The following is a 25,695-nucleotide window of genomic DNA, read 5'->3' as shown; positions in this document are numbered from 1 at the left end:
CAGATGAAAGCGATAGCAAGGCCAAGCGTTCAATAAGCTTCAAAATGTGCTCTGCACATTAAATTCAATAACCCGTCAGATAGGGAGACTTAATAGTTATCAGCCTCGAGGTGGTCTTTATGGGCCTTGTATTGGGCTTATACAGTGGGGTCTGAAATGATTGACACACTTGATAAAAATAACTATAAAATAAATAAATACAAAGCTATATTGTATGTTTTTTTTTTAAAGTAGGAAATGATTTTATACTAATACAATTGATCAGAAAAATAGATTTTGATTAAAGGTGCAATGTGCAGATATTGCTCCCTAATTTCCTGCTTGCTAAAATTGTAATAGTTTGCCTAATTTCAGATTGTGACACCGTAGGGATGGTGCCAGGTTTCTTCCAGACGTGACGCATTTGCATTTAGGCCAACGAGTTCAATCTCGGTTTCATCAGACCACAGAATCTTGTTTCTCATGTTTATGGTCTTTAACTCCAAGCGGGCACTTGTGCCTTTTACTGAGGAGTGGCTTCTGTCTGACCACTACCATAAAGGCCTGATTGGTGGAGTGCTGCAGAGATGGTTATCCTTCTGGAAGGTTGTCCCATCACCACAGAGGAACTCAGAGTGACCATTAGGTTCTTGGTCATCTCCCTGACCAAGGCCCTTCTCCGATTGCTCAGTTTGGCCGGGTGGCCAGCTCTTGGAAGAGTCTTGGTGTTTCCAAACATCTTCCATTAAAGAATGATGGAGGCCACTGTGTTCTTGGGGACCTTCAATGCTGCAGACATTTTTTGGTACCCTGCTCTACGGACAATTCCTTCACCTCATGGCTTGGTTTTTGCTCTGACGTGCACTGTCAACTGTGGGACCTTATATAGGCAGGTGTGTACCTTTCCAAATCATGTCCAATCAATTGAATTTACCACTGGTGGACTCCAATCAAGTTGTAGAAACATCTCAAGGATGATCAATGCACCTGAACTCAATTTCGAGTCTCATAGCAAAGGGGCTGAATACTTCTGTAAATAAGTTTTTATTTATTTAATACATTTGCAAAAATTTCAAGACCTGTTTTTGCTTTGTCATGTGGTATTGTGTATAGATTGCGGATTTTTTTTAAATGTAATCAATTTTAGAATAAGGCAGTAACGTAACAAAATGTGGAAAAAGTCGAGGGCTCTGAATACTTTCTGAAGGCACTGTATTTTTGTCTGTGCTTATGGACTGCCCTCTTCAATTCATACCACATGTTTTCAATGGGGTTCAAGTCTGGAGACTGAGATGGCTATTGTGAAATTTCGATTTTGTGGCAAATATAACTATCAGAGGCAATCAGATTTTTGGCTAAAATATCCTGGCACTGGGTAAAGTTTATGATACTGTAGACCTTAACTAGATCCCCAGGAGTAGTGGAACAAAATAGCCCCATAACATCAAAGATCCAGCACCATATTTTATGGGGTCATTTTCTGTTCATGAATTCTCATTTTGATGCGTATGTCATCCAACAAATGTAAACGCCTGGAGTTTGATAAACAGCCACTTGGATTGGAACTGGTGCTTTGGTCAGATGACATGAAAATAGAGCTATTTGTCCACACACCGGTGGTGGGTTTGGCATTAAAATGATCATGCATGAGCAGAAAAGAAAAGAACCCCATACCTACTGTAAAATATTGTGGTGGATATCAAGGATATGGAAGAATTCTGTATGGAGGAATGGTCTAAGATCCCTCCCAATGTTGTTCTCCAATTCGTATAACATTTTAGAAAAAGGCTCAGTGCTGTTATCCTTGCTAGGTGAGGTATTGAAAACAGGTTTGTCAATCATTTTTTTATATTTTTATTTGAGAAATTGTGTTAGTATGAAACAATATATTTTCCCAAATTTTTGGAGCATACAATATAGCTCAGTATTTTAATTGATTTGATAGTCATATTTCCCAATCTTTGTCAAAGTAGTCAATCATTTCGGAGTCCACTGTATATGTCAAAAAACATGAAGGATCGATAATTGATATCGATTTGCCCATTTTAGCCTTTATGAATAACGTGTCAAAATGTAAGTAATTTCTAAACCGTTTCCAATGTGTCTAAACACATTGTGTTGTTTCAAAAGCCTCAGTGGTACTGCAGTATAAGCTGTAACATTTGCGCTAGTATAGTACTGGGGCATGAACTCTATTTGAATATGAGTGTTCTAGATTTGCCCAGAGGAGAAGTCAAAGCCTGTCCTGCTGCACCCGTCCCTCCCACTCACTCCAGGTTATATTTATAAGCCCAGATATATCACAGGTTGGAACTCAAATGAAAAGAACTGACATAGCTGAGTCTGGCACACAGCTTGGGAGCCCGCAGGCAGACGGCGGGAGATTGGGCTGGGGAGTTCAGTTAATATTTTCAAGTGTGAGCTTCGTTTCTCTCCACTAAAAGTCCTAAAATAACTGCAGAAAGTTTGCTCAGCTTATCTAACTGCTGAATTATATTTCTCCCCATGCTCGTTGCTACCTTATTTAGCTTTTATGACGTGATTATCTTCTGACTTGATTGGAGGCAGTAATGACTGGCCTTTGGAAGGCAGGTGTGTTGTGGTGAATATTGATGAGGTTAAACATTGCACAATGTGTAGAAAATCTGTATAGGATGGAATGGAGTCAATTTAGCAGAGTAGTCTATGTCATTTTTGGGGGGGGGACTCTATGCTATACAATTACCTTTTAACTCAAGATTACTGCAAGCTAAATACCCTACTAGTGTTTCACTTTAGTGGTATAGGTTACAGTACATCAAAACCTATATCTGTTCTTTAGACCTAGGAAATGCTTTTAAGTTGCCATTGTCTAGACAATTAAGTTATGCCTCAGGTACTCCCACGCATGTCTACTAGGCTTACCTGTTGTGTTTAAAACCTTGTCCCTTTCATTTGTCATGCTTGCCGAGCATTGCCAAGAAGGGGTGATGTGATGACGGCTGATGTGTAAAGGAGAAAACAGACGCTTTAAAATTCCATTTTCATTTCTGTGCAGCGAGCTTCCTCTGACAATCTGAGACGCGGGCCCAGAAATCAATTAGCAACATGCTCCAGCACATGAATCATTCCTGACTGGCGTGCTGGCTGGTGTTCTAAATATCCCCCCTCACGTAGCTACCACTCTGTTTCTGGCTGTTCCGCTAGGGCCCCACTCAAACGCTGTTGTCATCATTTGACTTCAGTGACAAGGGGATCATTCTAATTCCAAGCTCTAATTTAACTTTTTGGCCCATACTTCTACAGTAGAGAGCCAACTCACCTCTCTGGACCACTGTAGCTACTGTAACTGCACACAGCATGCTGACAGAGTGACTGGAGGCATACTGACAACTAGATGGGCAGGCAGTTACTAGTCTGGTGGCCGTGGCCCATGTTAATGGAGGGCAGCTCAGTGGGGAAATGGTATTACTCTCCCCAGACCATCTTAATGGATCCCTAACTTATTGGTTAGTCATGACTCCCTCTGGTGTTCTCTCTCCCACTCCCTTTCTTATGCACTTGCTATCTCTCACCCTCTCCCGCTCTCTCTTCCCCTCAACCCTTTTCTGCACTGTTTGGAGGCCGGGCCAGGGTAGAAATCCATATTTTGATTCGGTCACGGCTAGGGTTGCACATTTTGTGGAATGTTCAGAGGTGGAACTTTCCATGGGAATTAACGGGAATATATGGGAATTAACGGAAATATAATGAATATTAATACCATTTAAATGTAGATGATTTTTGCATTGAATATATTTACCATATCATATGGAGACAGAAATATAAATCTTATCATAAGTAGACATAATTGCAAATAATGAAATCCTTCCAATAGACAGTTGTGCTCTGAATCGGTTGCTGTTGGTAGGATTTTGAGGATGATTGAGGCAACCGGGGAAAGAGACTCAGATCCACAAAGTCCCTTCCACCAGGTGGCTGATGAGATATGTTGGCACGACTGCCATACAGCTTGGAAGTGTACTTCGCCAGACTGCCAAGAATCTTGCCCTCATCCAGGCCAAGGTTGTGAGACACGGTAGTGATGACACCATAGGTCTTGTTGATCTCTGCACCAGACAGGATGTTCTTGCCAGCATACTTATTTATTTTTTATTTTATCTTTATTTAACTAGGCAAGTCAGTTAAGAACAAATTCTTGTCGGCCTAGGAACAGTGGGTAAACTGCTTGTTCAGGGGCAGAACGACAGATTTGTACCTTGTCAGCTCGGGGGTTTGAACTTGCAACCTTCCGGTTACTAGTCCAATGCTCTAACCACTAGGCTACCCTACTTGGGGTCCAACACGCTGCGGCGTGTATTTGCCTCAGGCAGAAGTCTTCACGCTTTTTGATGTATTTCAGAACTGCAGTTTCCTCTGCTTGGAGCAACAGTGAAGTGGGCAGGACAGTACGGATGTCTTCTCTTACATCTGCAAGCAGAGTCTGAACATCAGACAGGATGGCATTGTCTCCCTCAATCCGTGCAATGGCTACTGCTATAGGTTTCAGGAGTTTCAGGCTGATACACTTACATACACTTAGGTTGGAGTCATTAAAACTAGTTTTTCAACCACTCCACAAATTCCTTGTCCACAAACTATAGTTTTGGCAAGAGACAGATTATTTCACTTATAATTCACTGTATCACAATTCCAGTAGGTCAGAAGTTTACATACACTAAGTTAACTGTGCCTTTAAACAGCTTAGAAAATTCCAGAAAATAATGTAATGGCTTTTGAAGCTTCTGATAGTCTAATTGACATAATTTGAATCAATTGGAGGTGTACCTGTGGATGTATTTCAAGGCATACCTTCAAACTCAGTGCCTCTTTGCTTGACATCATGGGGAAATCATAAGAAATCAGCCAAGACCTCAGAAATAGAAATCATCCTTGGGAGCAATTTCCAAATGCCTGAAGGTACCATGTTCATCTGTACAAACAATAATACGCAAGTATAAACACCATGGGACCACGCAGCCATCATACCGCTCAGTAAGGAGACGCGTTCTGTCTCCTAGAAATTAACATACTTTGGTGAGAACTGCAAATCAATCCCAGAACAACAGCAAATTACTTTGTGAAGATGCTGGAGGAAACAGGTACAGAAGTATCTATATCCACAGTAAAACGAGTCCTATCTCGGCATAACCTGAAAGGCCACTCAGCAAGGAAGAAGCCACTGCTCCAAAACCTCTATAGAAAAAGCCAGACTATGGTTTGCAACTGCACATGGGGACAAAGATCGTACTTTTTGGAGAAATGTCCTCTGGTCTGATGAAACAAAAATAGAACTGTTTGGCCATAAGACCATTGTTATGTTTGGAGGAAAAAGGAGGAGGCTTTTAAGTCGAAGAACACCATCCCAACCGTGAAGCACGATTGTGGCAGCATCATGTTGTGGGGGTGCTTTGCTGCAGGAGGGACTGATGCACTTCACAAAATAGATGGCATCATGAAGAGAAATTAAGTAGATATATTGAAGAAACATCTCAATACATCAGTCAGGAAGTTGAAGCTTGGTCGCAAATGGGTCTTCCAAATGGACAATGACCCCAGGCATACTTCCAAAGTTGTGTCAAAATTGCTTAAGGACAACAAAGTCAAGGTATTGGAGTGGCCATCACAAAGCCTTGACCTCAATCCTATAGAAAATGTGTGGGCACAACTGGAAAAAGTGTGTGTGAGCATGGAGGCCTACAAACCTGACTCAGTTGCACCAGCTCTGTCAGGAGGAATGGGCCAAAATTCACCCAACTTATTGTGGGAAGCTTGTGGAAGGCTACCCAAAACGTTTGACCCAAGTTAAACAATTTAAAGGCAATGCTACCAAATACTAATTCAGTGTATGTACACTTCTGACCCACTGGGAATGTGATGAAAGAAATAAAAGCTGAAATAAATCATTCTCTCTACTATTATTCTGACATCTCACATTCTTAAAATAAAGTGGTGATCTTAACTGACCTAAGACAGGGAATCTTCACTAGGATTAAATGTCAGGACTTGTGAAAAACTGAGTTTAAATGTATTTGGCTAAGGTGTATGTAAACTTCCGACTTCAATTGTACATCATCCAGGAGGATCCTCTTGATGGGGCTGTCCATATCGGCAGACTGTGATATGGCCATTTCCTGTAGAGACCCCTCTTCCAGGAGACTGTCAAACATGATGACAACACCATCCCAACAGGTGTTGCTGGGCAGCTTCATTGTGGCGCTCCTATTCTTCTCACTTGGCTTGGTGAGGTAGACTGCTGCTATAACTTGATGACACTTCACATACCTAACCATTGCCTTGGCCCTCTTGTAGAGTGTATCCATTGTTTTCATTGCCATGATGTCCTTTCGGAGCAGATTCAGTGCATGAACAGAACAGCCAATGGGTTTGATGTCATAAGGTGAATGCACCAATTTGTAAGTCGCTCTGGATAAGAGCGTCTGCTAAATGACTTAAATGTAAATGTAAATGTACTTTCAGAAATCTCTTCCAATACACATCGCCTGTGCGCATCAGAGGTGAGCCAGTTGCATCCACAGCTCCAGCAAGACATTCATCAGCATTTATCTGACTACGGTCATCCATTGAGTCAAAAACACTTCTGATTCCAGGAGGACCATGAGCTGTTGCTATCAATAAGGTGTCTGATTCATCATTTTCACCTTGAATAGAAGTAGAGGGACTTTTGTCAGAGGTTGCTTGTTGTGAGCGCTGAGGGAACTTTATGCACTTGGCCAGACAAGTGCAGTCTGTGCAAATGAGGTAGGATAAGGGAGGTAAGGCAAAAAATAGTCCATGGTGGCAAAGTAATTACAATATATCAATTAAACACTGGAATGGTAGATGTGCAGAAGATGAATATGCAAGTAGGGATACTGGGGTGCAAAGGAGCAAGATTAAATAAATAAATACAGTATGGGGATGAGGTAGTTGGATGGGCTATTTACAGATGGGCTATGTACAGATGCAGTGATCTGTGACCTGCTCTGACAGCCGGTGCTTAAAGCTCCTCTAGTGACTCCCCCATCCCTCATGCGGGAGCGTAATCATCGACTGACACTTAGCATAATGCAACGGACATAAATATTCCTAGAAAATATTCCTTTTCATGAAAATCACAAGTGAAATATATTGAGACACAGCTTAGCCTTTTGTTAATCACCCTGTCATCTCCGATTTTCAAAATATGCTTTACAGCCAAAGCTAGACAAGCATTTGTTTAAGTTTATCAATAGCCTAGCATAGCATTTTGTCCAGCTAGCAGCAGGTAACTTGGTCACGTAAATCAGAAAAGCAATCAAATTAAATCGTTTACCTTTGATGAGCTTCAGATGTTTAGTTAGATAGCCAATGTTCCTTTTTTCCAAAAATATTATTTTTGTATGCGAAATAGCTCCGTTTGTTCTTCACGTTTAGCTGAGAAATCGCCTGGAAATTGCAGTCACGAAAATGCCGAAAAATATTCAAAATTAGCTCCATAATATCGACAGAAGCAAACGTTGTTTATAATCCATCCTCAAGGTGTTTTTAAAATATCTATTCGATAATATATCCACCGGGACAATTGGTTTTTCAGTAGGACCGATTGGAATAATGGCTACCTCTGTATTTTACGCGAGAATCACTCTGGGAGCCATCAGGTGACCAGTTGCGCAATTGAGCCGCTTACGGGTATTCTTCAACATAAATAAGTAAAACTACGTCACAATGCTGTAGACACCTTGGGGAATACGGAGAAAAAGTAATCTGGTTGATTACCATTCACTGCTCAATAGGAACGCATTGGAACGCAGAGCTTTCAAAAGATGAGTCACTTCCGGATAGGATTTTTCTCAGGCTTTCGCCTGCAATATCAGTTCTGTTATACTCACAGACAATATTGTTACAGTTTTGGAAACTTTAGAGTGTTTTCTATCCTAAGCTGTCAATTATATGCATATTCTAGCATCTTGTCCTGACAAAATATCCCGTTTACTACGGGAACGTTATTTTTCCAAAAATGAAAATACTGCCCTCTAGTCACAAAAGGTTAAAGCTCGTGAGGGATATATGAGTCTCCAGCTTCAGTGAGTTTTGCAGTTCGTTCCAGTCATTGGCAGCAGAGAACTGGAAAGAAAGGCGGCCAAAGTAGGAATTTGCTTTGGGGTGACCAGTGAGATATACCTGCTGGAGCGTGTGCTACAGGTGGATGCTGCTATGGTGACCAGTGAGCTGAAATCAAATCAAATCACATTTTTATATACCCCTTCACACGTCAGCTGATATCTCAAAGTGCTGTACAGAAACCCAGCCTAAACCCCAAACAGCAAGCAATGCAGGTGTAGAAGCACGGTGGCTAGGAAAAACTCCCTAGAAAGGCCAAAACCTAGGAAGAAACCTAGAGAGGAACCAGGCCATGAGGGGTGGCCAGTCCTATTCTGGCTGTGCCGGGTGGAGATTATAACAGAACATGGCCAAGATGTTCAAATGTTCATAAATGACCAGCATGGTCAAATAATAATTATCACAGTAGTTGTCGAGGGTGCAACAAGTCAGCACCTCAGGAGTAAATGTCAGTTGGATTTTCATAGCCGATCATTAAGAGTATCTCTACCACTCCTGCTGTCTCGAGAGAGTTGAAAACAGCAGTTCTGAGACAGGTAGCACGTCCGGTGAACAGGTCAGGATTCCATAGCTGCAGGCAGAACAGTTGAAACTGGAGCAGCAGCACGACCAGGTGGACTGGGGACAGCAAGGAGTCATCATGCCAGGTAATCCTGAGGCATAGTCCTAGGGCTCAGGTCCTCCGAGAGGGAGAAAGAGAGAATTAGAGAGAGCATACTTAAATTCACACAGGACACCGGATAAGATAGGAGAAGTACTCCAGATATAAGAAACTGACCCTAGCCCCCCGACACAAACTACTGCAGCATAAATACTGGAGGCTGAAAGGGGAGGGGTCAGGAGACACTGTGGCCCCATCCAATGATAACCCCGGACAGGGTCAAACAGGAAGGATATAACCCCACCCACTTTGCCAAAGCACAGCCCCCACACCACTCGAGGGACATCTTCAACCACCAACTTACCATCCTGAGACAAGACCGAGTATAGCCCACAAAGATCTCCGCCACGGCACAACCCATCAGAGAATCACCAGCAGAAAGAGCGACATCATTGATGTATACAGAGAAGAGTCGGCCAAATAATTGAACCCTGTGGCACCCCCATAGAGACTGCCAGAGTTCCGGACAACGGGCCCTCCGATTTGACACATTGAACTCTATCAGAGGAGTAGTTGGTGAACTCGGCGAGGCAATCATTTGAGAAACCAAGGCTGTGTAGTCTGCCAATAAGAATGTTGTGATTGACAGAGTCGAAAGCCTTGGCCAGGTCGATGAATACGGCTGCACAGTAATGTCTCTTCTTGATGGTGGTTAAGATATCGTTTAGGACCTTGAGCGTGGCTGAGGTGCACCCATGACCAGCTCTGAAACCAGATTGCATAGCGGAGAAGGTACAGTGGGATTCGAAATGGTCGGTAATCTGTTTGTTAACTTGGCTTTCGAAGACCTTAGAAAGGCAGGGTAGGATAGATAAAGGTCTGAACTAGGCCTCCAGTTCCGACAATGCCGTAATAACCAACAAGTAATCTAGCTAACAATTCCAAAACTACTACCTTATAGACACAAGTGTAAGGGGATAAAGAATATGTACATAAAGATATATGAATGAGTGATGGTACAGAGCGGCATAGGCAAGATACAGTAGATGGTATTGAGTGCAGTATATACATATGAGATGAGTATGTAAACAAAGTGGCATAGTTAAAGTGGCTAGTGATACATGTATTACTTAAAGATGCAGTAGATGATATAGAGTACAGTATATACATATACATATGAGGTGAATAATGTAGGGTATGTAACATTATATTAGGTAGCATTGTTTAAAGTGGCTAGTGATATATTTTACATCATTTCCCATCAATTCCCATTATTAACGTGGCTGGAGTTGAGTCAGGGTGTTGGCAGCAGCCACTCAATGTGGATGAAAGCAATGAGGCAGTGATTCCTGAGATCTTGGTTGAAAACAGCGGAGGTGTATTTGGAGGGCAAGTTGGTTAGAATGATATCTATGAGGGTGCCGATGTTTAAGGATTTGGGGTTGTACCTGGTGGGTTCATTGATCATTTGTGTGAGATTGAGAGCATCAAGCTTAGATTGTAGGATGGCTGGGGTGTTAAGCATGTCCCAGTTTCGGTCAACTCGCAGCACAATCTCAGAGGATAGATGGGGGGGCATTCAATTCACATATGGTGTCCAGAGCACAGCTGGGAGCAGAGGGTGGTCTATAGCAAGCGTCAACGGTGAGAGACTTGTTTCTGGAAAGGTGGATTTTTAAAAGTAGATGCTCGAATTGTTTGGGTGCAGACCTGGGTAGTAAGACAGAACTCTGCAGGCTATCTCTGCTGTAGATTGCAACAACGCCCCCTTTGGCAATTCTATCTTGTCGGAAAATGTTGTAGTTAGGGATGGAAATTTCAGGGTTGTTGCATTCTTCACATATGATTTGGCACAGTATTTGCAATTGTACACAGATTTTCCTTCTACTTTAGCTGCAGTGAAATGTCTCCACACATCAGATGGTGCCCTTGGCATTTTCTTATAAAGATTAGAAATATTTGTTAAAAAAAAAAAAAAAAAAAGATAAATAGTTAAGCAGTTAGATTAAACAACTCCTTTGTAAGATAAATGTTTTAAAATGAAACATTTATGGAAACAGTTGCACTCCTATGATGGCAGGCTCAAGCAAGCTAAAAACCCACAAGGTAGCAAAAACTAACTAGCAGAAAATGTTAACAAGTTAGAAATGATTTAGAGCACACTTTGCTGTAGGCTATTATTTACTAGTTAACAAAAAATATTCTATGTCATATAAAATATATTCACCCCACCCAGTATTGTCATCAAAACTTCCCAGAAAGCATGTAGCCCTTGGCTCAGACAGTGTGCTCGTGTGGGCTCAATAGCATCTCATTAGTGTGCCAGGTCTTGAGAATCAGCTGTACATGTGATGGAAGAATGCACTGTACATGCAGAGGGTTGCAATTCCATTGAATTGGGGATAGTTTAACCAAAATATTTAACCAAAAATATTCCACAAGACTTAGAATTGCCTTATGTGTATTCCACAAAAAAAGGTTAACTGTTATAAGCTTTCTTTTTTGATGAATTTAAGCAAAATTCCCCATATTCCCGGGCTTAACTTCCCATGGAAAATTTCCAGGAAAATTATGTTAATTTACCGGAAAGTTTACGACCCTTTGCAACCCTAGTCATGGCCTAGTGCTCCTCGCTAGCTCTGTAAAATGATTTAGACACCCCCAAGACACCTTTCCCCCACCGCTCATATCTAATGGGCCTGAAAACCAATGAGAGCCAGGAGCTAGCCCTCCCATATTGTAGGGGCCTAAATAAAATCTGTGTGTGCAGAGAACGCAGACGGCATAACGGAATTCAGCAATATTAAAACATTTTAGGAATCAACTAAATTTATTAAACTTGGCAAATTAATACATTTTCATCAAAAGACATTAACAAAATGCATCAGTGACTTGTATTCCCTGCAACTTTCTGAAGAGGCAATGGCACACGAGGCTTCTGCGTGTGTGTGCGGTGCGCGTGTCTTCCACTTTGTGTGGAAGATTCTAATGAAAACAGTCTTCTGGTTGATGGAAAGGATTTCCCCCCAAAATCTCAATTAGTTAATTACAAAGTAACCTATGCTTACCTTGCAGAATGATATGATTATTTTCGTCAATCGAGGATATTGGTTTAGAAAAATCTACCATCACGTGCTCTACAGAAGCACAGCTAAATAACAGCCTCCTGCTAGGTGTGTACTTAGCTACACACCAAAATCAATATTTTCTTCTTTTATTTTCAGACCTAAAATGGTCACCTGATGTAGTTTAAGCATTGAACATAAACATAATTTAGTTTTGTTATGCTCTCCCGTCTGGATTACTGCAACTCGCTGTTGGCTGGGCTCCCTGCCTGTGCCATTAAACCCCTTCAACTCATCCAGAACGCCGCAGCCCGTCTGGTGTTCAACCTTCCCAAGTTCTCTCACGTCACCCCGCTCCTCCGTTCTCTCCACTGGCTTCCAGTTGAAGCTCGCATCCGCTACAAGACCATGGTGCTTGCCTACGGAGCTGTGAGGGGAACGGCACCTCAGTACCTCCAGGCTCTGATCAGGCCCTACACCCAAACAAGGGCACTGCGTTCATCCACCTCTGGCCTGCTCGCCTCCCTACCACTGAGGAAGTACAGCTCCCGCTCAGCCCAGTCAAAACTGTTCGCTGCTCTGGCCCCCCAATGGTGGAACAAACTCCCTCACGACGCCAGGACAGCGGAGTCAATCACCACCTTCCGGAGACACCTGAAACCCCACCTCTTTAAGGAATACCTAGGATAGGATAAGTAATCCCTCTCACCCCCCCCTTTAAGATTTAGATGCACTATTGTAAAGTGACTGTTCCACTGGATGTCATAAGGTGAATGCACCAATTTGTAAGTCGCTCTGGATAAGAGCGTCTGCTAAATGACTTAAATGTAAATGTAAAAGAGTAAAACCTGAAAGAAATGGACTTTTCAGAAGTCTGGGAAAAAAGAAAACAGAATTTAGGGGAAAACCTAAGCGGAATAAGATGAAAAATGTAACATATTTTATAGGGCCCTATATCAGGGACAAATGAAGAGGGATGGGATGGCTGGAGTACATCGGCTGCCCCTCCCACCCCCCCTAACCCTAACCCCCCATTCCACACACACACACACACACACACACACACACACACACATAATGCAAACTGTGGTTTTCACAGGGTGGTATTTGGAACAGAAATGAAAAACACATGAATCAGCTTCTGAATTTCCTAAAGCAGTCTCCCCACGCATCTAATTAGGCTTCTGTTTTCACACACTATCCTTATTTCCCCCTCCAGCTGGGGGTTTCACTCCAGTGTCAAGTTGTTTACTGTGATCAGTTGTTCTCCCTGAAAGTGCAGGTTTGGCCTAATGATGGCAGAGGTTTGCTTTATTTTGAACTGTGTTTTGCATGTCAGTTTGTTTAGTGTTTGGTTTCCCGCCTGAAGGACGTGGCTACCTCTCGATACTCTGATTGCGACCTGTCTAACCACTCCTCTGTCACTGCTCTCTTTCCATCCTCTCGCTCCCTCTCACTCCTATGACCCATGGCCAATTTCCCAGAGAATGGAACTCATCATAAAATTAAAAGCTACATAGAACAAAACAGTTCAAGCATATCATCTCGTGGAATCTCTGACAATCAAATGAATTACATCCATTTCACCAAAAAACAACTTGCCCTGAAAGGCATGGATTAAACTGCTTTATACGATACCAAAGTCTGGTTAGACTGACATTGCTCTTAACTCATTCTCTCCTTTCTCACAGGAGAAGAGACTGAAGGAGAAGGCTGCCAGAAGAGAAGCCAGCAAGCAGCACACTGAGGTAAGTCTCCCCCTCCTCCATTTTACAGCACCATTTCTTCCCTCCCACCCTGAAAAGCATATCCATCACAACGTGAATGGTTTTGATTCCAGGCACTAGCTCCTCTTCACTCACGCTACATTCAACCTTGGCTGTTTAGTTATACTTCTGTCAGGTGAACTCCAGGCTAGCTCCAACAGGGGAGGCAGTCTTTAAAGGTGAGGAGCCCACTCTTCCCTCTCATCCTTGTAACAAAGGCAGAAGAACATTCTCTCCTCTTCACCCTACTGTATGTCAGACATGGAATGCTGAGTCCCCTGTCGCCGATGTAGCACTTAGCTTTCAGATTGGAACAGAATACATTGAGAGAATGGGTTCAGCACAATGGTACAGTACTTTACATTGTCTTCAATGTCAGCCCCTCTAGTGAGTTATGTGAATTGTTATATCTTCACAAAAGGGGACATGTTTTTCGATAGACAAATGCCAAAAGCTTTAGAGAGTATCTCCAGCTGAGTCACAGCTCCACTTATGCCACCTACAAGGGAGGATGAGAGAGAAGTGCCTTGTCTTATGTAAAACCCCTGTCACAAAGCATCCAGGGTGTCTTCAGCAGAGAAGAGTGCCCCTCTTCCTCTCAGTGTAATATTAAATCCCCCTCTTCTCAGCCCGTCAGTCTGCTCGCCTGCTGGATTCGTCTTGCGTAATGTGAAATTAAAACTGTGTTCATCCTCAGCAGGATTACCAAGCTCTCTTCATTTCTCTCCTTCTCGCTTTCTCTCCCTCTGTGTCAATCAACACACCCGATGCCATTGCATTAATGTTGGTTTACGGCGATGGATGCTCTGGGGTTGTTAGGGCGGCATTTCTCTAATCCTGCTTCCGGTAGCTCAAGTCTTCTGTTGCCTCCTGTTACTCTGGTGTATAGCCTACCTCACGTCTCTTGCTCTTTTTAGCCCTCCTATTTGGCCTTGCCAGAGACGCAGGAGACAAATCCACCAGATAAGTGGCCAGGAGGAAAATGCAACATCTGAATGCGTCATGATGAGTCTCCCCCACATGAAAACCTCCTATTGGTTAAATCAGACATTTATTGACATTTTCCAGTTATCCTCCCTTTCATTGGGTTCAGAAGCCACATTTCCCATCTTTCTTTAAATCAGGCAATTTTTTAAAGTAGCTTTCTTCTCCATTCCAAGTCTGATCTCATGTTTTACCAGCTGCACGTTAAACCAGGCCGGTTCTTCCTGGTATAAATGGGGGCTGTGTGTATTGACCAATGCTCCGCCATGCCGAACACTTCTCCCGCTGCCGTCCTCCCACTCGCACACAGAGACAGTTTGAGTATTACAGGCTGTCTCCACTGGGCAAAGGGCCTTCAACTCTCCACCGTCCTCTAATTTATCATCCCTAACACTGTTCCTGAAGCCTGCGAGCGCAACAATGCTGGCCTCAATAAGGCAGGAGGCCAGACTTATCCAGGCTAAAGCAGATCAAAATGTTGGCTGCGTTATTGCTCTATAGGTTTAAGGATTTGGAGGGAATTGGGAATATCTTGGGTCAGATATAGAATGTTTACATCTATTAGTACCTTCTACCATGCCGTTGAGGGAGTTTAAAAAAAAATGTAATTTGAAATTTTGTGTAGTTGTGTGGTCCCTTCGTTTTTTTCAGTTCTTACATATTTCATTTAGATGTTCTCTGGGCAGGATTTTAAAAAAAAACATATAAGATACACCATCTTATTTCTAAGGGTGCTATTATTGATTATTTAGGCAAAATGCTCAGTAGTTCGATAACGTAAGTATATTATACACATTTTTATGTAAGATTTGACTCTGACAAATGACTGGGCTCCTGTTTTCTCACAGGAATATGTTGAATCCAGAGGATTGATGCAGAATGAATTGTGTTTGGTATCAGCTACCTGCTTGTGTCCAAACAATAATTCATCTCACTGTTAAGTGAAAGTAAATGGAGGACTTGGCGCATTTATTTACCCATATGAGGTGATGAAAAACTGAAAGTAAAGATCTTTTTTTTTCTCTGGTTCTCATTAATTCCAGAAGCACAAAGGTCAAATCTTGTGTAATTGCTTCAGATGTTTAAGTTCTAGGGAGAGACATGTTAGTAAAGATCCTAAAACGAGGAGAGGAAGAAGGAGGTAGTTCTTTCTACCTGTCCTCTTTTTGCAATTTATGGGCAAGTCTATGGGCCAAATGTCCCCTTCTGAAATTCGAAAGATGCCAACACCTGCAAAGTCGTGTTTTGTTCAAATGATCAGTGACAAGAAAACTGCGCACCGAAACAAAGTTATTTGTTAGTTGTCGCATCCCGCAGTCTGACAGATTCAAAGATACCTGTTATGTTAAATGCGTCTGTCCAGATGTAATGCGTCTGCATCTGTAATTTATAGGCTCTATGTTGGTAAAAGTCCTGATGAGTCCTCACTCAAACCCTACTGTCTCTAGTCGTGTCTACACTTGACAATTAAATGTGACTTCTGCTATCAGAATACAAAACTCGCATTGAAAAGACGAGACTCGACGCACAATTGTTGCTTTGTGGTCTGATTGTGTTCATATCTGTCTGACCACTTCAGGAGGTGGCCAGGGATGCGTTGTGTGCAGATTTCTCCTCAGTCTGGACGCAATCAGGCTACCGAAAGCACATACAGTGGGCGACATCATCAGCACTCCTCCCACAAGTCTCCAAAAATAGTGTGTTTTTATTATAGAGGGGCACCTTTTCATTATAATGTTGGATGAAATACGTTCCTAGAGTGTGGGGAACGCGTTTGCTGCCATCATAAATGCTAGTTAATGTTTAGAAGGAAAAAATTATGTGTGGCAAGAGTTATAGGGCGTCGCACAATTTTCCCAGCGTCGTCCGGGTTAGGGTTATGCCGTCATTGTAAATAAGAAGTTATTAAAGCCTTATCCGACAATTGATTCAATTTTTTTCCTCGTCAATCTACACACAATACCATATAATGACAAAATGAAAACAGGTTTTAAAAAAAAAACAGAAATACCTTATTTACATAAGTATTCAGACTCTTTGCCTTGAGACTCGAAATTGAGCTCCGGTGCATCCTGTTTCCATTGCTCATCCTTGAGATTTTTCTACAACCTGATTGTAGTCCAACTGTGGTAAATTCAATTGATTGGACATGATTTGGAAAGGCACACACCTGTCTATATAAGGTCCCACAGTTGACAGTGCATGTCAAAGCAAAAACCAAGCCATGAGATTGACGGAATTGACAGAAAAATCTCTGCAGCATTGAAGGTCCCCAAGAACACAGTGGCCTTCATTCTTAAATGGAAGAAGTTTGGAACCACCAAGACTCTTCTTAGAGCTGGCCGCCTGGCCAAACTGAGCAATCGGGGGATATTTGCGTTGGTCAGGGAGGTGACCAAGAACCCGATTGTCACTCTGACAGAGCTCTAGAGTTCCTCTGTGGAGATGGAAGAACCTTCCAGAAGGAAAAACCATATCTGCAGCACTCCACCTATCAGGCCTTTATGGTAGAGTGACCAGACGGAAGCCACTGCTCAGTAAAAGGCACATGACAGCCCACTTGGAGTTTGCCAAAAGGCACATTAAGGACTCTCAGACCATGAGAAACAAGACTCTCTGGTCTGATGAAACTCAAGATTGAATGCCGAGCTTCATGTCTGGAGGAAACCTGGCACCATCCCTACCATGAAGCATGGTGGTGGCAGCATCATTAAAAATCCTACAGTGTGATTTTCTAGATTTTTCTTTCTAATCATTTTGTCTGTCATAGTTGAAGTGTACCTATGATGAAAATTACAGGCCTCTCATCTTTTTAAGTGGGAGAACTTGCACAATTGGTGGCTGACAAAATACTTTTTTGCTCCACTGTATTTCCCTTTCCTCCTATCCTTTCCATCTCCCTTTCTTTTCCTCCTTTCCTATCTTAATTTCCTTGATCTGTTCCTTCCTTTCTTCACCTCTTTAGGTTTCCTAGATCTTTCTTCTTATCCTTTCCTAGCGCCCTTTCCTTTCCTTATTACTTTTCTTTCCCAAGCTTCCTTTATTGACCCTTTCTTAGATCCCTTTACTGCTTTCCAAACTTCCTTTCCTTGTTCTCTTTCCTGTGAGTTATGAATGGTAAGAAGGAAAGGGAGCTAGGAAAGGAGGAAAGGGATCTCCCATCTGGCTCTGTTGGTAGAGAGTGTCGCTTGCAACGCCAGGGTTGTGGGTTTTGATTCCCACAGGGACCAGTATGAAAATGTATGCACTGTAAGTCGCTCTGGATAAGATCATCTGCTAAATGACTTAAATGTAAATGAGCTAGGGAAGGAGGGAAGGATAGGAGGATAGGGTCTAGGAAAGGTGAGGAGGAAAGGGAGTTGTTTGCAAATGTGCAGTGTTAATCTGGAAAAAACTATAATTCTGTATTTTCAAAACACATATTTTGTTTGTGGCTTACTGCTCATATATATTAAACATTTTGATAGAAATCTCCATACACAATTTCTACTTAAGCATTTTGATATTTAACCAATATTGAATTTTCAAAGCCTGTTATATTAAATTAAGTTCCCTTTAATTTAGTCCACATGGAGAATTAAATAAATGCAATTTTTTTGCATGAATAAAGACTTCCGCACCCTCTGACTTCTAGGAAGGTTTTTACCCCAAAATGTCTCCCAAGTTTTCACTATTGTAAAGCACTAATTATTTCTGAGGATTATTATTTATATCTGTCCCACCATTTTATGGTCAACCATGTAATGTGAACTGAACTTTCATTTTCATATGATGAAACTATTCCTTTAAAAATGTTTTCAAAAGAAACATTGAACATCATAGTATAAAAGCAGATGAGCTTGTTGTACTATTTTTCAAATTGAATTGAATTTGTCACTTGCCACATACAACAGGTGTAGACCTCACAGTGAAATGCTGAATACAACAGGTGTAGACCTCACAGTGAAATGCTGAATACAACAGGTGTAGACCTCACAGTGAAATGCTGAATACAACAGGTGTAGACCTCACAGTGAAATGCTGAATAGAACGGGTGTAGACCTCACAGTGAAATGCTGAATACGACGGGTGTAGACCTCACAGTGAAATGCTGAATACAACAGGTGTAGAACTGCCAGTGAAATGCTGAATACAACAGGTGTAGACCTCACAGTGAAATGCTGAATACAACAGGTGTAGACCTCACAGTGAAATGCTGAATACAACAGGTGTAGACCTCACAGTGAAATGCTGAATAGAACGGGTGTAGACCTCACAGTGAAATGCTGAATACGACGGGTGTAGACCTCACAGTGAAATGCTGAATACAACAGGTGTAGACCACACAGTGAAATGCTGAATAGAACGGGTGTAGACCTCACAGTGAAATGCTGAATACAACAGGTGTAGACCTCACAGTGAAATGCTGAATACAACAGGTGTAGAACTGCCAGTGAAATGCTGAATACAACAGGTGTAGACCACACAGTGAAATGCTGAATACAACAGGAGTAGACCTCACAGTGAAATGCTGAATACAACAGGTGTAGACCTCACAGTGAAATGCTGAATACAACAGGTGTAGACCTCACAGTGAAATGCTGAATACAACAGGTGTAGACCTCACAGTGAAATGCTGAATACAACAGGTGTAGACCTCACAGTGAAATGCTGAATACAACAGGTGTAGACCTCACAGTGAAATGCTGAATACAACAGGTGTAGACCTCACAGTGAAATGCTGAATACAACCGTTAAATGCTTACTTACAAGCCCTTAACCAGCAATGCAGTTTAAGAAAATCCCTAAAAAAGTAAGAGATAATAATAATAAATAATTAAAGAGCAGTAGTAAATTACAGTAGCGAGGCTATATATAGGGGGTACCAGTAGAGTCAATGTGCGGGGGCATCGGTGTCAAGGTAATTATGTACATGTCGGTAGAGTTAACGTGACTATGCATAGATAATAACAGAGAGTAGCAGCAGCGTAGAAGAGGGTGGGGTAGCCATTTGATTAGGTGTTCAGGAGTCTTATGGCTTGGGGGTAGAAGCTGTTTAGAATCCTCTTGGACGTAGACTTGGTGCTCCGATACTGCTTGACGCATGGTAGCAGAGAGAACAGTCTATAACAAGGGTGGCTGGAGTGTTTGACCATTTTTAGGGCCTTCCTCCGACACCGCCTGGTATATAGGTCCTGGATGGACGGAAGCTTGGACCTGGTGATATACTAGGCCGTACGCACTACCCTCTTTAGTGTCGGAGGCTGAGCAGTTGCCATACCAGGCAGTGAGGCAACCCGTCAGGATGCTCTAGATGGTGCAGCTGTAGAACCTTTTGAGGATCTGAGGACCCATGCCAAATCTTTTCAGTCTCCTAAGGGGAATAGGTCGTGCCCTCTTCACAACTGTTTTGGTGTGCTTGGACCATGTTAGTTTGTTGGAACTTGAAGCTCTCAACCTGCTCCACTACAGCCCCATCGATGAGAATGGGGGCGTGCTCGGTCCTCCTTTTCCTGTACTCCTTTTGTCTTGATCATGTTTGTCTTGATCATGTTGAGGGAGAGGTTGTTGTCCTGGCACCACACGGTCAGGTCTCGGACCTCCTCCCTATAGGCCGTCTCATCGTTTTTGGTGATCATGTTGAGGGAGAGGTTGTTGTCCTGGCACCACACAGTCAGGTCTCTAACCTCCTCCCTATAGGCCGTCTCATCGTTTTTGGTGATCATGTTGAGGAGAGGTTGTTGTCCTGGCACCACACGTTGTCAGGAGAGGTTGTTGTCCTAACGGTCCTAACCTCCCTATAGGCCGTCTCATCGTTTTTGGTGATCATGTTGAGGGAGAGGTTGTTGTCCTGGCACCACACAGTCAGGTCTCTAACCTCCTCCCTATAGGCCGTCTCATCGTTTTTGGTGATCATGTTGAGGGAGAGGTTGTTGTCCTGGCACCACACAGTCAGGTCTCTAACCTCCTCCCTATAGGCCGTCTCATCGTTTTTGGTGATCATGTTGAGGGAGAGGTTGTTGTCCTGGCACCACACAGTCAGGTCTCTAACCTCCTCCCTATAGGCCGTCTCATCGTTTTTGGTGATCATGTTGAGGGAGAGGTTGTTGTCCTGGCACCACACAGTCAGGTCTCTAACCTCCTCCCTATAGGCCGTCTCATCGTTTTTGGTGATCATGTTGAGGGAGAGGTTGTTGTCCTGGCACCACACAGTCAGGTCTCTGACCTCCTCCCTATAGGCCGTCTCATCGTTTTTGGTGATCATGTTGATCGTTTTTGGTGATCATGTTGAGAGGTTGTTGTCCTTGCACCACACAGTCAGGTCTCTAACCTCCTCCCTATAGGCCGTCTCATCGTTTTTGGTGATCATGTTGAGGGAGAGGTTGTTGTCCTGGCACCACACAGTCAGGTCTCTAACCTCCTCCCTATAGGCCGTCTCATCGTTTTTGGTGATCATGTTGAGGGAGAGGTTGTTGTCCTGGCACCACACAGTCAGGTCTCTAACCTCCTCCCTATAGGCCGTCTCATCGTTTTTGGTGATCATGTTGAGGGAGAGGTTGTTGTCCTGGCACCACACAGTCAGGTCTCTAACCTCCTCCCTATAGGCCGTCTCATCGTTTTTGGTGATCATGTTGAGGAGAGGTTGTTGTCCTGGCACCACACAGTCAGGTCTCTAACCTCCTCCCTATAGGCCGTCTCATCGTTTTTGGTGATCATGTTGAGGGAGAGGTTGTTGTCCTGGCACCACACAGTCAGGTCTCTAACCTCCTCCCTATAGGCCGTCTCATCGTTTTTGGTGATCATGTTGAGGGAGAGGTTGTTGTCCTGGCACCACACAGTCAGGTCTCTAACCTCCTCCCTATAGGCCGTCTCATCGTTTTTGGTGATCATGTTGAGGGAGAGGTTGTTGTCCTGGCACCACACAGTCAGGTCTCTAACCTCCTCCCTATAGGCCGTCTCATCGTTTTTGGTGATCATGTTGAGGGAGAGGTTGTTGTCCTGGCACCACACAGTCAGGTCTCTAACCTCCTCCCTATAGGCCGTCTCATCGTTTTTGGTGATCATGTTGAGGGAGAGGTTGTTGTCCTGGCACCACACGGTCAGGTCTCTAACCTCCTCCCTATAGGCCGTCTCATCGTTTTTGGTGATCATGTTGAGGGAGAGGTTGTTGTCCTGGCACCACACAGTCAGGTCTCTAACCTCCTCCCTATAGGCCGTCTCATCGTTTTTGGTGATCATGTTGAGGGAGAGGTTGTTGTCCTGGCACCACACAGTCAGGTCTATAACCTCCTCCCTATAGGCCGTCTCATCGTTTTTGGTGATCATGTTGAGGGGGAGGTTGTTGTCCTTGCACCACACAGTCAGGTCTCTAACCTCCTCCCTATAGGCCGTCTCATCGTTTTTGGTGATCATGTTGAGGGAGAGGTTGTTGTCCTGGCACCACACGGTCAGGTCTCTAACCTCCTCCCTATAGGCCGTCTCATCGTTTTTGGTGATCATGTTGAGGGAGAGGTTGTTGTCCTGGCACCACACAGTCAGGTCTCTGACCTCCTCCCTATAGGCCGTCTCATCGTTTTTGGTGATCATGTTGAGGGAGAGGTTGTTGTCCTGGCACCACACAGTCAGGTCTCTAACCTCCTCCCTATAGGCCGTCTCATCGTTTTTGGTGATCATGTTGAGGGAGAGGTTGTTGTCCTGGCACCACACAGTCAGGTCTCGGACCTCCTCCCTATAGGCCGTCTCATCGTTTTTGGTGATCATGTTGAGGGAGAGGTTGTTGTCCTGGCACCACACAGTCAGGTCTCGGACCTCCTCCCTATAGGCCGTCTCATCGTTTTTGGTGATCATGTTGAGGGAGAGGTTGTTGTCCTGGCACCACACAGTCAGGTCTCTAACCTCCTCCCTATAGGCCGTCTCATCGTTTTTGGTGATCATGTTGAGGGAGAGGTTGTTGTCCTGGCACCACACAGTCAGGTCTCTAACCTCCTCCCTATAGGCCGTCTCATCGTTTTTGGTGATCATGTTGAGGGAGAGGTTGTTGTCCTGGCACCACACGGTCAGGTCTCTAACCTCCTCCCTATAGGCCGTCTCATCGTTTTTGGTGATCATGTTGAGGGAGAGGTTGTTGTCCTGGCACCACACAGTCAGGTCTCTGACCTCCTCCCTATAGGCCGTCTCATCGTTTTTGGTGATCATGTTGAGGGAGAGGTTGTTGTCCTGGCACCACACAGTCAGGTCTCTGACCTCCTCCCTATAGGCCGTCTCATCGTTTTTGGTGATCATGTTGAGGGAGAGGTTGTTGTCCTGGCACCACACAGTCAGGTCTCTAACCTCCTCCCTATAGGCCGTCTCATCGTCTCATTTTTGGTGATCATGTTGAGGGAGAGGTTGTTGTCCTGGCACCACACAGTCAGGTCTCTAACCTCCTCCCTATAGGCCGTCTCATCGTTTTTGGTGATCATGTTGAGGGAGAGGTTGTTGTCCTGGCACCACACAGTCAGGTCTCTAACCTCCTCCCTATAGGCCGTCTCATCGTTTTTGGTGATCATGTTGAGGGAGAGGTTGTTGTCCTGGCACCACACAGTCAGGTCTCTAACCTCCTCCCTATAGGCCGTCTCATCGTTTTTGGTGATCATGTTGAGGGAGAGGTTGTTGTCCTGGCACCACACGGTCAGGTCTCTAACCTCCTCCCTATAGGCCGTCTCATCGTTTTTGGTGATCATGTTGAGGGAGAGGTTGTTGTCCTGGCACCACACAGTCAGGTCTCTAACCTCCTCCCTATAGGCCGTCTCATCGTTTTTGGTGATCATGTTGAGGGAGAGGTTGTTGTCCTGGCACCACACAGTCAGGTCTCTAACCTCCTCCCTATAGGCCGTCTCATCGTTTTTGGTGATCATGTTGAGGGAGAGGTTGTTGTCCTGGCACCACACAGTCAGGTCTCGGACCTCCTCCCTATAGGCCGTCTCATCGTTTTTGGTGATCATGTTGAGGGAGAGGTTGTTGTCCTGGCACCACACAGTCAGGTCTCGGACCTCCTCCCTATAGGCCGTCTCATCGTTTTTGGTGATCATGTTGAGGGAGAGGTTGTTGTCCTGGCACCACACAGTCAGGTCTCGGACCTCCTCCCTATAGGCCGTCTCATCGTTTTTGGTGATCATGTTGAGGGAGAGGTTGTTGTCCTGGCACCACACAGTCAGGTCTCTAACCTCCTCCCTATAGGCCGTCTCATCGTTTTTGGTGATCATGTTGAGGGAGAGGTTGTTGTCCTGGCACCACACAGTCAGGTCTCTAACCTCCTCCCTATAGGCCGTCTCATCGTTTTTGGTGATCATGTTGAGGGAGAGGTTGTTGTCCTGCACCACACAGTCACCACCTCCTCCCTATAGGCCGTCTCATCGTTTTTGGTGATCACAGTCAGGTCTCGGACCTCCTCCCTATAGGCCGTCTCATCGTTTTTGGTGATCATGTTGAGGGAGAGGTTGTTGTCCTGGCACCACACAGTCAGGTCTCGGACCTCCTCCCTATAGGCCGTCTCATCGTTTTTGGTGATCATGTTGAGGGAGAGGTTGTTGTCCTGGCACCACACAGTCAGGTCTCGGACCTCCTCCCTATAGGCCGTCTCATCGTTTTTGGTGATCATGTTGAGGGGGAGGTTGTTGTCCTGGCACCACACAGTCAGGTCTCTAACCTCCTCCCTATAGGCCGTCTCATCGTTTTTGGTGATCATGTTGAGGGGGAGGTTGTTGTCCTGGCACCACACAGTCAGGTCTCTAACCTCCTCCCTATAGGCCGTCTCATCATTTTTGGTGATCATGTTGAGGGAGAGGTTGTTGTCCTGGCACCACACAGTCAGGTCTCTAACCTCCTCCCTATAGGCCGTCTCATCGTTTTTGGTGATCATGTTGAGGGAGAGGTTGTTGTCCTGGCACCACACGGTCAGGTCTCTAATCTCCTCCCTATAGGCCGTCTCATCGTTTTTGGTGATCATGTTGAGGGAGAGGTTGTTGTCCTGGCACCACACAGTCAGGTCTCTAACCTCCTCCCTATAGGCCGTCTCATCGTTTTTGGTGATCATGTTGAGGGAGAGGTTGTTGTCCTGGCACCACACAGTCAGGTCTCGGACCTCCTCCCTATAGGCCGTCTCATCGTTTTTGGTGATCATGTTGAGGGAGAGGTTGTTGTCCTGGCACCACACAGTCAGGTCTCGGACCTCCTCCCTATAGGCCGTCTCATCGTTTTTGGTGATCATGTTGAGGGAGAGGTTGTTGTCCTGGCACCACACAGTCAGGTCTCGGACCTCCTCCCTATAGGCCGTCTCATCGTTTTTGGTGATCATGTTGAGGGAGAGGTTGTTGTCCTGGCACCACACAGTCAGGTCTCTAACCTCCTCCCTATAGGCCGTCTCATCGTTTTTGGTGATCATGTTGAGGGAGAGGTTGTTGTCCTGGCACCACACAGTCAGGTCTCTAACCTCCTCCCTATAGGCCGTCTCATCGTTTTTGGTGATCATGTTGAGGGAGAGGTTGTTGTCCTGGCACCACACAGTCAGGTCTCTAACCTCCTCCCTATAGGCCGTCTCATCGTTTTTGGTGATCATGTTGAGGGAGAGGTTGTTGTCCTGGCACCACACAGTCAGGTCTCTAACCTCCTCCCTATAGGCCGTCTCATCGTTTTTGGTGATCATGTTGAGGGAGAGGTTGTTGTCCTGGCACCACACAGTCAGGTCTCGGACCTCCTCCCTATAGGCCGTCTCATCGTTTTTGGTGATCATGTTGAGGGAGAGGTTGTTGTCCTGGCACCACACAGTCAGGTCTCGGACCTCCTCCCTATAGGCCGTCTCATCGTTTTTGGTGATCATGCCTACCACTATTCTTGTCAATTTTCTGGTGTTTTGAGGTGGGAAACTGAACGGGCTGAGCATTACATGTCAACCCTATTTCCCATAGAAAGGCTAGAATGGTTTTAACAGGAGAAAAACATTTGAAGCTTGCATTCAATTGCCACTCTCTGTTGCACACAAACTTCCATTCCCCGGTCAGGGGATTTATGGCTGATTTAAGAAATCGTCAACCTTTTTACTTTATTTGGCACTAAATAGGCACGTACTATAACCATTTTTGTATTTAACCTCTTGATGAGAACTTGTTTTTCATAAATTTCAATGTGCTCTTACACAGAATGTTAAAATTAGGTGAAATCA

General features: G+C 44.3%; 1 pseudogene; it reads left to right on the top strand.

Moving 5' to 3' along the window:
• Nucleotides 1-25,695, top strand: part of LOC123990756 — a 120,068-nt pseudogene that overhangs the window by 60,449 nt on the left and 33,924 nt on the right.

This window comes from Oncorhynchus gorbuscha, linkage group LG02 (genome assembly GCF_021184085.1).
Source record: "Oncorhynchus gorbuscha isolate QuinsamMale2020 ecotype Even-year linkage group LG02, OgorEven_v1.0, whole genome shotgun sequence".
Taxonomy (NCBI): domain Eukaryota; kingdom Metazoa; phylum Chordata; class Actinopteri; order Salmoniformes; family Salmonidae; genus Oncorhynchus; species Oncorhynchus gorbuscha.
The sequence above is the reverse complement of the archived record's forward strand: the minus strand, read 5'-3'. Positions and strand labels throughout refer to the sequence as shown.